We start from the raw sequence: 15,281 nt of genomic DNA, 5'->3' as shown, positions 1-15,281 counted from the left end.
TATGTTGTCCTACGGACTAAAACCCTCCGGTTATATAGACACCGGAGAGGGCTAGGGTTACACAAGGTCGGTTACAAAGGAGGAGATATACATATCCATATTGCCTAGCTTGCCTTCCACGCCAAGTAGAGTCCCATCCGGACACAGGACGAAGTCTTCAATCTTTTATCTTCATAGTCCAACAGTCCGGCCAAAGGATATAGTCCGGCTGTCCAAACACCCCCTAATCCAGGACTCCCTCAGTAGCCCCTGAACCAGGCTTCAATGACGATGAGTCCGGCGCGCAGTGTTGTCTTCGGCATTGCAAGGCGGGTTCCTCCTCCCAATACACCATGGAAGAGTTTGAATGCAAGGATAGTGTCCGACCCTGCAAAATAAGTTCCACATACCACCATAGAGAGAATAATACTTCCACAAATCTAATCTGCTGACATGTTTTGACAGTATGACATCACTTCATGGCCCGGTTATTATTCGCAACGCTTTTCTTAACCAGCTCCGCACATATCGCGAGGCGGTTTTCTTGACACGTCTTGTCAAAGCAGAGATCGTGTTCCCCTTATCACGAGATTCTCATCAATACGGACCTGGGTAACCCAACCGTGCCATCAATTACGGCGCCTGGGGAATAAGCGGTTTTTCCAGGCAAGTGGGGAGACTCATCGCCTCCTCCGCCCTTATAAAGGGACAAAGATTTACTTTTTTCACCCACACCTTCTTCCTTCTCGCTTACCCATTCCTGCACACCCGAGCTCTAGCGCCCAAGCTCGTGTTCTTCTTCTCGAACCACTCCAATCATGTCCAGAGCAGGAGGCAAGTGGATGGTCTCCTCCGTCATGGAGGAGAACATTAAAAAGTTACGGGAAGCCGGATGCCTAGCTGCGAATATCGTGCACCGGCTGCCGAATGCGGGGCAGATCGTCCCAACGCCCGAACCTCATGAGAGGGTAGTTTTTCTTACCCATTTCGTCCGCGGACTGGGATTTCCTGTCCACCCGTTTGTCCGTGGGCTCATGTTCATGTTCTACTACGGGCTGGATTTTCAAGATCTGGCCCCCAACTTCATCCTCAACATCTCGGCGTTTATCGTCGTGTGCGAGGCCTTCCTCCGCATCAGGCCCCACTTCGGCATATGGCTGAAAACCTTCAATGTCAAACCGAAGGTGGTGGGTGGCCAGCAAGCAGAGTGCGGAGGCACCATGGTGGGAAAGATGCCTAATGTCACCTGGCTCGAGGGTACCTATGTGGATACCATAAAGGGGTGGCAATCGGGGTGGTTCTACATCACCGAGCCGCGCGACTCCAACTGGGTGGCGGCCCCCAAATTTCGATCCGGAATCCCCACGCGGCTCACCTCCTGGAAAAAGAAGGGCCTGTCCTGGGGTTTTTCGGTAGAGCTGACCGGACTCCAGACCTGCAACCAGAATATGACGAACAAGAAAATCAAGCTCGTCAACGTGGTCCAGGTTATGCTCTTCCGTCGGATCCTTCTGTGCCAACGACGAGCATTTGTTTTGTGGGAGTTCGACTCGGCCCAGCACCAAACGCCGCGAGAGATCTACGACGCGATGCACGAGGATGTCTGGAGGGTGCTGTTCAAGGGCGCTGAGATGCCTCCCTCCCTCACCGAGGACCACGGACTCAGCGAAAAGCGTCGCGCCCATCCGGTAGGATTTTATATCTCTCAGGGTATTTATTTGCCCTGGTTTAGTTATGTGCTGGATCTAAGCTTTCATGTCATTAACAGGACTAGATAAAGACAGCGGAGCAGCTTGATTGCCCAGCCCCCCTGCCCGAAGATCCTGCAAACGCTCTTCTAACGAAGATGCTGACTCTGGCAGCTTACGAGGTGCCGGAAAAGAAGGCCAAGAAGAAGGCCGCGGGGACCCGAAAGGGTCTCCGGTGCAAGGTTATATTGGACTCATCGTCCGATGAGTTCGACGCGCACTCCTCCCACAAAAACGAGGAGGAGGAGAAAAGTCCCCCCCCCCAGCCAGGGGAGACAAGAAAAGGAAGGCCGACCCATCCGGGGAGGCCGAAGGGTCCAAGAAGGGAAAGACCCTCCCTCCGGACTGTGCCACGATGACCGCCGACAGCGGCGATGAGTGGATACCTAGGGACAAGCCCCTGGCGAAGTCGTAAGTGTCTAGACACCATAGTACTTCATGGTATGTTTTATTGTACTGCCTTTGCTCATGCCGAACATGATTATGCAGTCCGGCCCGAGCTCAGCTCGACTTACCCTCGTCGAGCGGCTCTTTGGGCTCATCGGATATGAACATCGGTTCTCCTTTAACGGCTTCCACCCCTCGCCCTACGGACAACGCCGAGGTGTTGTCTCAAAAGGCACCGAGCCAAGGGGAGGTGATCCTGGGGGCGCCTCACGGTGACCTCCCGGACCCTGGGTACCAAAGGAGCGAGGCTCCTACAGGCTTCGAGTTCGGGCCCCAGCCGGACACTACGTCGGAACCTTCGATGGTTCCGGACTCCGGCAGGCGGTCCCCCATTAAGGGGGGCCAACCATCCGTGCCGGTGTCCTCTGTCCAACCAGAGGTATCGGACAACTTGCTGGAAGCGCTTCACAGCGCTTCCATCGATGAAGAGCACCGCACTATCATGAGTGCAGTGGTCAAGAAGGTTCAGTCCGCCAAAAACGGACTGGCCAAAGCTTGCGCCAACCTCCTAATAGGCTTTGAGGTAAGCATTCAAAATATAAGAAAATATTACCTCATAGATAGTAGCCCCTGATGCTCTGTTCGGCGTTCGCGAAGAAAAGCCGAATAGAGTATAAATGATAACGCAGGAGTCTAATTAGAGTATGTCTATGTGTATGTGCAGGCTTCCCTGCTGGCCGCTGCCGCACGTACTGCGGAGGTCTCTGCGCTGAAGCAGGCCCTGAAGCGGTCCAAGGACGAGCTCGGCCTTACCAAGGGGCAGCTTGAAGAGAGAAAAGGTAAGGTATACCCTAGTTTATATAGTTAAAAAAGAAGTTCGGTGTAAAGTAATAGGATCATAACGAATTTGTCAGGGGCCACGACTGAGGTGGAGACCCTGAGGAAGGCATTGTCTGAGGCCGAGGACAAAGCGGCCAAAGAACGTATTGAACGGGAGAAACAAGAAGCCCGAGTGGGAGAGGTGCAGCAAGAGCTCGAGGCTCTTGCCAAAAAGCACGAGTCCTTGGAGCTTGACTCCAAGACGCGAGAGTCCGAGCTCGCGCGGGCGCTTGAAAGTGTCCGGAGCGCCAAGGCCGAAGCCCACAAGGCCCTCCAGGAGATTGATGCGCCGAAGAAGATAGCAGCGGGTAAGGCATTCAATATGCAAAGCAAGCATGTGAAGGAGACTTTCCTTTTTCTTACCCGAGTTCGGAGCTCTGTAGGAGCGTTTGCAGATCTTCCCCGCAGTGTGCTGGATGCTGCGGAGTTTTACCGGGCTGAAGAGGGGAGCTCAACGGAGAAGTTGTTCTAGTCTCAGTATACTGGGACCGAACACCCCGTGTCCTTGAGCGACCAGCTGAAGCAGTTGGTCGAACTTCACAAGGCTGCCGAACAGGCCATGAGGGGCCTTATAGTCCGGATGTGGCCTGGCGAGCCCCTGTCCAGCAGCTACTTCGGTCTGGTGAGGTGGCTGGTGGAAGCCTGCCGATGGCTTGAAGTCATCAAGTGGTCCGTCTGCATCGAAGGTGCACGCAGGGCTTTTGCCCGGCCAAAGGTGCACTGGGCGAAGCTAGACGCCGTGAAGCTTGTGAAGGAGGGGCCGCTGGAGGGCAAGGAGCATCGCTGCCCTGAGAATTACTATGAGAGCGTCCTGAAGGGTTCCCGCTTAGTGGCGGATGAGTGTGCCAAGGATGTAATTTTTTAATGAACATGCCCATGTGATCTCGTAATATGAAACGAGTTCTTTTGTGCCATGCGATGCTTCCTTAATTTAAAATACTACCTTCTGTGTGGCCGTTTATAAAATCTGAGAGTTGGCCAGTCGTCGGCTTCTACCCCCATGTAACTAGTACTGGGGTGTTCGGGGTAAATCTGAACACTCTTTACCCCAATTTGGGTCCTTTGAGGGAAGTGTTCAGCGCAACGAACCAGGCAATCGGACTATAATCCTTTATCACTCTCACTTAGCCATAGAAGTCTATGATTTTAAATTTTTGGCGAAGCCCCTGGTATTCGGATTGCCGAATTTGGGGCGCTATACACGCCTAAGCTGGACAAGGCCGACTCCTCACCCGAAGCGAAAAAAGTCTTTAAGGACTTGAGACCTCTCGAACAGCGACCAGTCTCTCGCCTTATCATGACAGTCAGTTTTTGGCTTTCTCTAATGAGGTGCTCGTCCGGAAGAACCGGGACACAATCGCAGTAGTTCTCCCACCGCTACCTTAGCCGATATAGTGGAACGTAAGGTACCAAAGCATGGGAGGCGGGCGACCCAACATTTGACCAAAGACATGATTCGGAGCTGATGCATATAATGCTATAAGTTCGGGGTGCCGCACTGTCGAAAGTGTTGGGACTTCTTGCGCCGTATTGTGGGGTAAACGAGAGCCCCTGGCGTACTGACCGTACCCGAACGTGCGGGTGCGGATTGTCATAAATGGACATGTAAGAGAAAGAGAAAAACTTAAATAATGCAATGACAGATTAATGATATGCATTGTTATTTGAATAATACATCGAATCGTACTGGTACAAGTAGTGCAATAAGCATAAAGTAGGATAATTCGAAATGTCCTATCCCAGGGCAAGCTACGCATAAATAGTGAAAAGCGGGTATATCAAGTATTACTAGATACCACATGGCGGTTCCCGTGTTCAACTTAGCTTCTTGTCGCCTTGGTTGTTGCTTCCGGAATGTGTCTGGCAATCGGACTGCCGGAAAGGGCTTCCAAAGAGTTAGGCCCTGAAAGAGAAAAGAAATGTCAAAGGTATACAGCCCCTGGTGTGGTTAATCCACAACGCAGGGCGTGTCCTGATTGTGCCCCCGCCTATGTCCATGGTATTTTCAATGCGTAGTTATGTACGCGCGGCATGAATTTCATCACTGCACTGGGACTGGGACGGGGGCCGGATTGCTAGGCGAGCTCTGATCGTGCCAGGCGATCCTATTGCAGATTGTTCCGGACTCGCTTGAAGGTGTCCGGGGGCTGTAACGCCGAATGAGTGGTCTGCCTGAACAGGCTGCTTTGTGCCTCTGCTGCAAGGGCCGCAGTGTGCTCTTCCGTACAGAGTGAGCTTTCTATGTTTCCATTTACCGTTATGACCCCGCGGGGTCCTGGCATCTTGTGCTTGAGGTATGCGTAATGCGGCACTGCATTGAATTTTACAAATGCTATCCATCCGAGCAGTGCATGATAGCCACTGCAAAACGGGACGATGTCAAAGATTAACTCTTCACTTCAGAAGTTATCCGGTGATCCGAAGACCACTTCCAGTGTGATTGAGCCTGTGCAATGGGCCTCTACACCTGGGATGACGCCTTTAAAGGTGGTTTTGCTGGGTTTGATTCTCGAGGGATCGATACCCATTTTTCGCATTGTATCCTGGTAAAGCAGGTTCAGACTGCTGCCGCCATCCATAAGGACTCGAGTGAGGTGAAATCCGTCAATGATGGGGTCTAGGACCAGTGCGGCGGATCCGCCATGACGGATGCTAGTGGGGTGGTCCCTGCGATCGAAGGTGATCGGACAGGCAGACCATGGGTTGAATTTTGGGGCGACGGGCTCCATCGCATAGACGTCCCTTAGTGCATGCTTCCGCTCCCTCTTGGGAATGTGGGTTGCGTATATCATGTTCACCGTCTTCACTTGTGGGGGAAACCCCTTCTGTCCTACTGTGTTCGGCGGCCGGGGCTCCTCCTCGTCATCGCTATGCAGCCCCTTGTCCTTATTTTCGACATTTATCTTGCCGGCCTGCTTGAACACCCAGCATTCTATGTTGGTGTGATTGGCTGGCTTGTTGGGGGTGCCGTGGATTTGACACGAGCGATCCAGTATGCGATCCAGACTGGACGGAGCCGGAGTATTTCTTTTAAATGGCTTTTTCTGCTGACCGGATCTAGAGCCTCTGAATCCGGCATTAACTGCCGTATCTTCGGTGTTATCACCGTTATTGCGACGCTTTGGTCTATTACGACAATGCCTACCGTTATCATCTTTGGTATCCGAGGTATCCGGATTCCTTGATGTGTTGTTGCTGCGAGCCAGCCAGCTGTCCTCGCCCGCGCAAAAGCGGGTCATGAGTGTTGTGAGGGATGCCATAGATTTCGGCTTTTCTTGGCCGAGGTGGCGGGCGAGCCACTCGTCGTGGATGCTATGCTTGAATGCCGATAGGGCCTCTACATCCGGACAGTCTACAATTTGATTTTCTTAGTCAGGAACCGTGTCCAGAATTGTCTGGCCGATTCCCCTGGCTGCTGGGTTATGTGGCTTAAGTCATCAGCATCCGGTGGCTGCACATAAGTGCCCTGGAAGTTGTCAATAAATGCATCTTCCAAATCCTCCCAACTGCCAACGGAATCTGCTGGCAAGCTATTCAGCCAATGCCGAGCTGGTCCTTTGAGTTTTAGTGGGAGGTACTTGATGGCATGTAAATCATCACTGCTAGACATGTGGATGTGAAGGAGGAAATCCTCAATCCATACAGTGGGATCTGTTGTGCCATCGTATGATTCGATATTTACAGGTTTTAAACCCTCCGAGAATTCATGATTCATAACTTCATCAGTGAAGCATAGGGGGTGTGCGGCACCTCTGTGTCGGGTTATATCCCGACGTAGTTCGTATGAGTCTTGTCTGCTGTATTTGGCCTGGCCACATTTTCTCTTGGTGTATCCGACGCGACGATCATCCACGGGCTCCGGATTGATGGACGGAGTAGCTGCGGATGCGATCTCCCGAACACTGTCCGACGACAGAGTTATGTCTTGCTCGTCATGACTGCGCGGCACGTCTGGCATGGGCTCGAATCCGTCGAAGATCAAGTCTCCACGGATATCGGCCATGTAGTTCAGGTTTCCAAATCTGACCTGATGGCCAAGGGCGTAGCTTTCGATCTGCTCTAGATGGCCAAGCGAATTGGCCCATAGTGCGAAGCCGCCGAATACGAAGATCTGTCCGGGGAGGAAAGCCTCACCCTGGACCGCATCGCTAGCGATGATCGGAGGAGCCATCAAGCCTTATGGTGACGACACAGTGGAACTATCAATGAAAGCACCAATGTCAGTGTCAAAACCGGTGGATCTCGGGTAGGGGGTCCCGAACTGTGCGTCTAAGGCGGATGGTAACAGGAGGCAAGGGACATGATGTTTACCCAGGTTCGGGCCCTCTTGATGGAGGTAATACCCTACGTCCTGCTTGATTGTTCTTGATGATATGAGTATTACAAGAGTTGATCTACCACGAGATCAAAGAGGCTAAACCCTAGAAGCTGGCCTATGGTATGATTGTATGTTGTCCTACGGACTAAAACCCTCTGGTTATATAGACATCGGAGGGGGCTAGGGTTACACAAGGTCGATTACAAAGGAGGAGATATACATATCCGTATTGCCTAGCTTGCCTTCCACACCAAGTAGAGTCCCATCTGGACACGGGACAAAGTCTTCAATCTTGTATCTTCATAGTCCAACAGTCCGTCCAAAGGATATAGTCCGGCTGTCCGGAGACCCCCTAATCCAGGACTCCCTCACATAGGAAACTTTGTCCTTTGGGGGTTTGTATTGGCACAAAGGCAATTTGTCGTCTGTCTGCCGACCAATTATTCTCTTAAAAATGCTAGCTTTCGGCTTCACCCGTCTGAGGTACATACCCGGATAACCCAGTTGTAGCAATCGCAAAGGTGCTCCTTTTATGCCCTAGCCAAACAATCGGGAACATAGGGCATAAGCACAGGAGCCAGGCAACCCAGCTTGGCAAAAACTTAAGTCATAGAGGTGCATATAATGGCAAAGAAAGATGTATATGAGCAAACGGCACATATATATGGTGAGCTCTAGGGTTAGTAGAATAGTAAGTGTCGGTGTTCTAGGAACGGGGGTCCCCAGACTTGCCTGCCTGCGGCCTGCGGCGTGGCTCAAAGGGGGAACAGCATGGCCCATCTTCACCAACACAAACCCAAGACCCTCGCGAGGGGCCAAGCCTCGCGGGGTGGACGACGCGGAGCTTCCTCAGGCACGGCCTCGTCAGGCTGGCTCACGAGGAGGCGGAGAGATCAAGGCGGGGTACCTCACGAGGTGCCCATGACGCAAGCCATGACTTGCCGGTAAGTGTCTGGTAAGAGGAAAGGAGGACGCTGCGCGTGTTGGCACCTATTGGGGAACGTTGCAGAAAACAAAAAATTTCCTACGGTTTCACCAAGATCCATCTATGAGTTCATCTAGCAACGAGTGATCCGATTGCATCTACATACCTTTGTAGATCACGCGCGGAAGCGTTCAAAGAACGGGGATGAGGAAGTCGTACTCAACGTGATCCAAATCACCGGAGATCCTAGCGCCGAACGGACGGCACCTCCGCGTTCAACACACGTACGGTCAGCGTGATGTCTCCTCCTTCTTGATCCAGCAAGGGGGAAGGAGAGGTTGATGAAGATCCAGCAGCACGACGGCGTGGTGGTGGATGCAGGGGTCACCGCAGCAGGGCTTCGCCGTTCTACTGCGAGAGGGAGAGGTGTAGCAGGGGAGAGGGAGGCGCCAAGACTCAAGGGTGCGGCTGCCCCTCCCTCCCCCCCTTTATATAGGCCCCCTAGGGGGTGCGCCGGCCCTAGGAGATGGGATCTCCTAGGGGGGGCGGCGGCCAAGGGGTGGAGTGCCCCCCAAGCCAGGTGGGGCGCCCCCCCCCCCACCCTAGGGTTCCCAACCCTAGGCCCATGGGGTGGGCCAAGGGGGGCGCACCAGCCCACTATGGGCTGGTTCCCCTCCCCACTTAGCCCATGGGGCCCTCCGGGATGGGTGGCCCCACCCGGTGGACCCCCGGGACCCTTCCGGTGGTCCCGATACAATACCGGTGACCCCCGAAACTCTCCCGATGGCCGAAACTGCACTTCCTATATATAATTCTTCACCTCCGGACCATTCCGGAACTCCTCGTGACGTCCAAGATCTCATCCGGGACTCCGAACAACTTTCGGGTTACTGCATATTCATATCTCTACAACCCTAGCGTCACCGAACCTTAAGTGTGTAGACCCTACGTGTTCGGGAGACATGTAGACATGACCGAGATGGCTCTCCGGTCAATAACCAACAGCGGGATCTGGATACCCATGTTGGCTCCCACATGCTCCTCGATGATCTCATCGGATGAACCACGATGTTAAGGATTCAAGCAACCCTGTATACAATTCCCTTTGTCAATCGGTACATTACTTGCCCAAGATTCGATCGTCGGTATCCCAATACCTCGTTCATTCTCGTTACCGGCAAGTCACTTTACTCGTACCATAATGCATGATCCCATGACTAGACACTTGGTCACTTTGAGCTCATTATGATGATGCATTACCGAGTGGGCCCAGAGATACCTCTTCGTCATACGGAGTGACAAATCCCAGTCTTGATCCGTGTCAACCCAACAGACACTTTCGGAGATACCCGTAGTATACCTTTATAGTCACCCAGTTATGTTGTGACGTTTGGTACACCCAAAGCTCTCCTACGGTATCCGGGAGTTACACGATCTCATGGTCTAAGGAAAGGATACTTGACATTGGAAAAACTCTAGCAAACGAACTATACGATCTTGTGCTATGTTTAGGATTGGGTCTTGTCCATCACATCATTCTCCTAATGATGTGATCTCGTTATCAATGACATCCAATGTCCATAGTCAGGAAACCATGACTATCTGTTGATCAACGAGCTAGTTAACTAGAGGCTTACTAGGGACATGTTGGTGTCTAAGTATTCACACATGTATTACGATTTCCGGATAACACAATTATAGCATGAATAAAAGACAATTATCATGAACAAGGAAATATAATAATAATCCTTTTATTATTGCCTCTAGGGCATATTTCCAATAGTCTCCCACTTGCACTAGAGTCAATAATCTAGTTACATTGTGATGAATCGAACACCCATGGAATTCTGGTGTTGATCATGTTTTGCTCTAGGGAGAGGTTCAGTCAACGGATCTGCTACATTCAGGTCCGTATGTACTTTACAAATATCTATGTCTCCATCTTGAACATTTTCAGAATGGAGTTGAAGCGACGCTTGATGTGCCTGGTCTTCTTGTGAAACCCGGGCTCCTTGGCAAGTGCAATAGCTCCAGTGTTGTCACAGAAGAGTTTGATCGGCCCCGACGCATTGGGTATGACTCCTAGGTCGGTGATGAACTCCTTCACCCAAATTGCTTCATGCGCTGCCTCCGAGTCTGCCATGTACTCCGCTTCACATGTAGATCCCACCACGACGCTCTGCTTGCAACTGCACCAGCTTACTGCCCCACCATTCAAAATATACACGTATCCGGTTTGTGACTTAGAGTCATCCAGATCTGTGTCGAAGCTAGCGTCGACGTAACCCTTTACGACGAGCTCTTCGTCACCTCCATAAACGAGAAATATTTCCTTAGTCCTTTTCAGGTATTTCAGGATATTCTTGACCGTTGTCCAATGTTCCTTGCCGGGATTACTTTGGTACCTACCTACCAAACTTACGGCAAGGTTTATATCAGGTCTGGTACACAGCATGGCATACACAATAGAACCTATGGCTGAGGCATAGGGGATGACACTCATCTCTTCTTTATCTTCTGCCGTGGTCGGACATTGAGCTGAGCTCAATTTCACACCTTGCAACACAGGCAAGAACCCCTTCTTAGACTGATCCATATTGAACTTCTTCAATATCTTATCAAGGTATGTGCTTTGCGAAAGACCTATGAGGCGTCTTGATCTATCTCTATAGATCTTGATGCCTAATATATAAGCAGCTTCTCCAAGGTCCTTCATTGAAAAACTCTTATTCAAGTAGGCCTTAATGCTGTCCAAAAGCTCTATATCATTTCCCATCAAAAGTATGTCATCTACATATAATATGAGAAATGCTACAGAGCTCCCACTCACTTTCTTGTAAACGCAGGCTTCTCCATAAGTCTGCATAAACCCAAACGCTTTGATCATCTCATCAAAGCGAATGTTCCAACTCCGAGATGCTTGCACCAGCCCATAAATCGAGCGTTGGAGCTTGCACACCTTGTCAGCATTCTTAGGATCGACAAAACCTTTCGGCTGCATCATATACAATTCTTCATTAAGGAAACCATTAAGGAATGCCGTTTTGACGTCCATTTGCCATATCTCACAATCATAGTATGCGGCAATTGCTAACATAATTCGGACGGACTTCAGCTTCGCTACCGGTGAGAAAGTCTCATTGTAGTCAAACCCTTGAACTTGTCGATAACCCTTAGCGATAAGCCGAGCTTTATAGATGGTCACATAACCATCCGCGTCTGTCTTCTTCTTAAAGATCCATTTATTTTCTATGGCTCGCCGCTAAACGGGCAAGTCAGTCAAAGTCCATACTTCGTTTTCATACATGGATCCTATCTCGGATTTCATGGCTTCCAGCCATTTGTCGGAATCCGGGCCCGCCATCGCTTCTTCATAGTTCGAAGGTTCACCGTTGTCTAACAACATGATTTCCAAGACAGGGTTGCCGTACCACTTTGGTGCGGAACGTGTCCTTGTGGACCTACGAAGTTCAGTAGCAACTTGATCTGAAGTTTCATGATCATCATCATTAACTTCCTCTCTAGTCGGTGCAGGCACCTCAGGAACAATTTCTTGAGTTGCGCCTTTTTCCGGTTCAAGAGGTAATACTTCATCAAGTTCTACTTTCCTCCCACTTACTTCTTTCGAGAGAAACTCCTTCTCTAGAAGGGATCCATTCTTGGCAACAAAGATCTTGCCTTCGGATCTGAGGTAGAAGGTATGCCCAATAGTTTCTTTAGGGTATCCTATGAAGACGCATTTTTCCGACTTGGGTTCGAGCTTTTCAGGTTGAAGTTTCTTGACATAAGCATCGCATCCCCAAACTTTTAGAAACGACAGCTTAGGTTTCTTCCCAAACCATAATTCATACGGTGTCGTCTCAACAGATTTCGACGGAGCCCTATTTAAAGTGAATGTGGCAGTCTCTGAAGCATAGCCCCAAAATGATAGTGGTAAATCGGTAAGAGACATCATAGATCGCACCATATCTAATAGAGTGCGATTACGATGTTCGGACACACCATTACGCTGAGGTGTTCCAGGCGGCGTGAGTTGTGAAACTATTCCACTTTTTCTTAAGTGTGTGCCAAATTCGTGACTCAAGTATTCTCCTCCACGATCTGATCGCAAGAACTTGATTTTCCTGTAACATTGATTCTCAACCTCACTCTGAAATTCCTTGAACCTTTCAAAGGTCTCAGACTTGTGTTTCATTAAGTAGACATACCCATATCTACTCAAGTCATCAGTGAGGGTGAGAACATAACGATAGCCACCGCGAGCCTCAACACTCATTGGACCGCACACATCAGTATGTATGATTTCCAATTAGTTGGTTGCTCGCTCCATTGTTCCTGAGAACGGAGTCTTGGTCATTTTACCCATGAGGCATGGTTCACACGTGTCAAATGATTCGTAATCAAGAGACTCTAAAAGTCCATCTGCATGGAGCTTCTTCATGCGTTTGACACCTATGTGACCAAGGCGGCAGTGCCACAAGTATGTGGGACTATCATTATCAACCTTACATCTTTTGGTACTCACACTATGGATATGTGTAGCATTACGCTCGAGATTCATTAAGAATAAACCATTCACCATCGGAGCATGACCATAAAACATATCTCTCATATAAATAGAACAACCATTATTCTCAGATTTAAATGAGTAGCCATCTCATATTAAACGAGATCCTGATACAATGTTCATGCTCAAACTTGGCACTAAATAACAATTATTGAGGTTCAAAACTAATCCCGTAGGTAAATGTAGAGGTAGCGTGCCGACGGCGATCACATCGACCTTGGAACCATTCCCGACGCGCATCGTCACCTCGTCCTTCGCCAGTCTCCGCTTATTCCGCAGCTCCTGCTTTGAGTTACAAATGTGAGCAACTGCACCGGTATCAAATACCCAGGAGCTACTACGAGTACTGGTAAGGTACACATCAATTACATGTATATCACATATACCTTTCGTTTTGCCGGCCTTCTTGTCTGCTAAGTATTTGGGGCAGTTCTGCTTCCAGTGACCACTTTCCTTGCAATAAAAGCACTCAGTCTCGGGCTTGGGTCCATTCATTGGCTTCTTCCCGGCAGCTTTCTTGCCGGGCGTGGCAACTCCCTTGCTGTCCTTCTTGAAGTTCTTCTTACCCTTGCCTTTCTTGAACTTAGTGGTTTTATTCACCATCAACACTTGATGTTCCTTTTTGACTTCTACCTCTGCTGATTTCAGCATTGCAAATACTTCAGGAATGGTCTTTTCCATCCCCTGCATATTGAAGTTCATCACAAAGCTCTTGTAGCTCGGTGGAAGCGACTGAAGGATTCTGTCAATGACCGCGTCATCCGGGAGATTAACTCCCAGCTGAGTCAAGCGGTTATGTAACCTAGACATAGTGAGTATGTGCTCACTGACAGAACTGTTTTCCTCCATCTTACAGCTGAAGAACTTGTCGGAGACTTCATATCTCTCGACCCGGGCATGAGCTTGAAAAACCATTTTCAGCTCTTCGAACATCTCATATGCTCCGTGTCTCTCAAAATGCTTTTGGAGCCCCGGTTCTAAGCTGTAAAGCATGCCGCACTGAACGAGGGAGTAATCATCGGTACATGTCTGCCAAGCGTTCATAACGTCTTGTTCTGCAGGGAGAACAGGTGCGTCACCTAGCGGTGCTTCTAGGACATAATCTTTCTTGGCAGCTATGAGGATGATCCTCAGGTTCCGGACCCAGTCTGTGTAGTTCCTGCCATCGTCTATCAGCTTGGTTTTCTCTAGGAACGCATTGAAGTTGAGGACAACGTTGGCCATTTGATCTACAATACATGTTGTAAAGATTTTAGAGTAAGTTCATGATAATTAAGTTCATCTAAATCAAATTATTCAATGAACTCCCACTCAGATAGACATCCCTCCGGTCATCTAAGTATAACATGATCCGAGTTAACTAGACCGTGTCTGATCATCACGTGAGACGGACTAGTCAACATCGGTGAACATCTTCATGTTGATCTTATCTTCTATACGACTCATGCTCGACCTTTTGGTCTTCTATGTTACGAGGCCATGTCTGTACATGCTAGGCTCGTCAAGTCAACCTAAGTGTTTGCATGTGTAAATCTGTCTTACACCCGTTGTATGTGAACGTTGGAATCTATCACACCCGATCATCACGTGGTGCTTCGAAACAACGAACTGTCGCAATGGTGCACAGTTAGGGGGAACACTTTCTTGAAATTATTATGAGGGATCATCTTATTTACTACCGTCGTTCTAAGTAAACAAGATGCAAAAACATGATAAACATCACATGTAATCAAATAATAATAGTGACATGATATGGCCAATATCACATAGCTCCTTTGATCTCCATCTTGGGGCTCCATGATCATCTTGTCACCGGCATGACACCATGATTTCCATCATCATGATCTCCATCATCGTGTCTCCATGAAGTTGCTCGCCAACTATTACTTCTACTACTATGGCTAACACGTTTAGCAATAAAGTAAAGTAATTTACATGACGTTTCTCAATGACACGCAGGTCATACAAAAAAATAAAGACAACTCCTATGGCTCCTGCCGGTTGTCATACTCATCGACATGCAAGTCGTGATTCCTATTACAATAGCATGAACATCTCATACATCACATATATATCATTCATCATTCATCACAACTTTGGCCATATCACATCACAAAACACTTGCTGCAAAAACAGGTTAGACGTCCTCTAATTGTTGTTGTAAGTTTTACGTGGCTGCAATAGGGTTCTAGCAAGAACGTTTTCTTACCTACGTGAAAGCCACAACGTGATTTGTCAACTTCTATTTACCCTTCATAAGGACCCTTTTCATCGAATCCGCTCCAACTAAAGTGGGAGAGACAGACACCCACCAGCCACCTTATGCAACTAGTGCATGTTAGTCGGTGGAACCGGTCTCACGTAAGCGTACGTGTAAGGTTGGTCCGGGCCGCTTCATCCCACGATACTGCTAAAGCAAAATAAGACTAGTAGCGGCAAGAAAGTTGACAACATCTACGCCCACAACAAATTGTGTTC

The sequence above is a fragment of the Triticum dicoccoides genome, chromosome 3A (assembly GCF_002162155.2).
Source record: "Triticum dicoccoides isolate Atlit2015 ecotype Zavitan chromosome 3A, WEW_v2.0, whole genome shotgun sequence".
Taxonomy (NCBI): Eukaryota; Viridiplantae; Streptophyta; class Magnoliopsida; order Poales; family Poaceae; genus Triticum; species Triticum dicoccoides.
Note: the sequence above shows the minus strand (reverse complement) of the source record.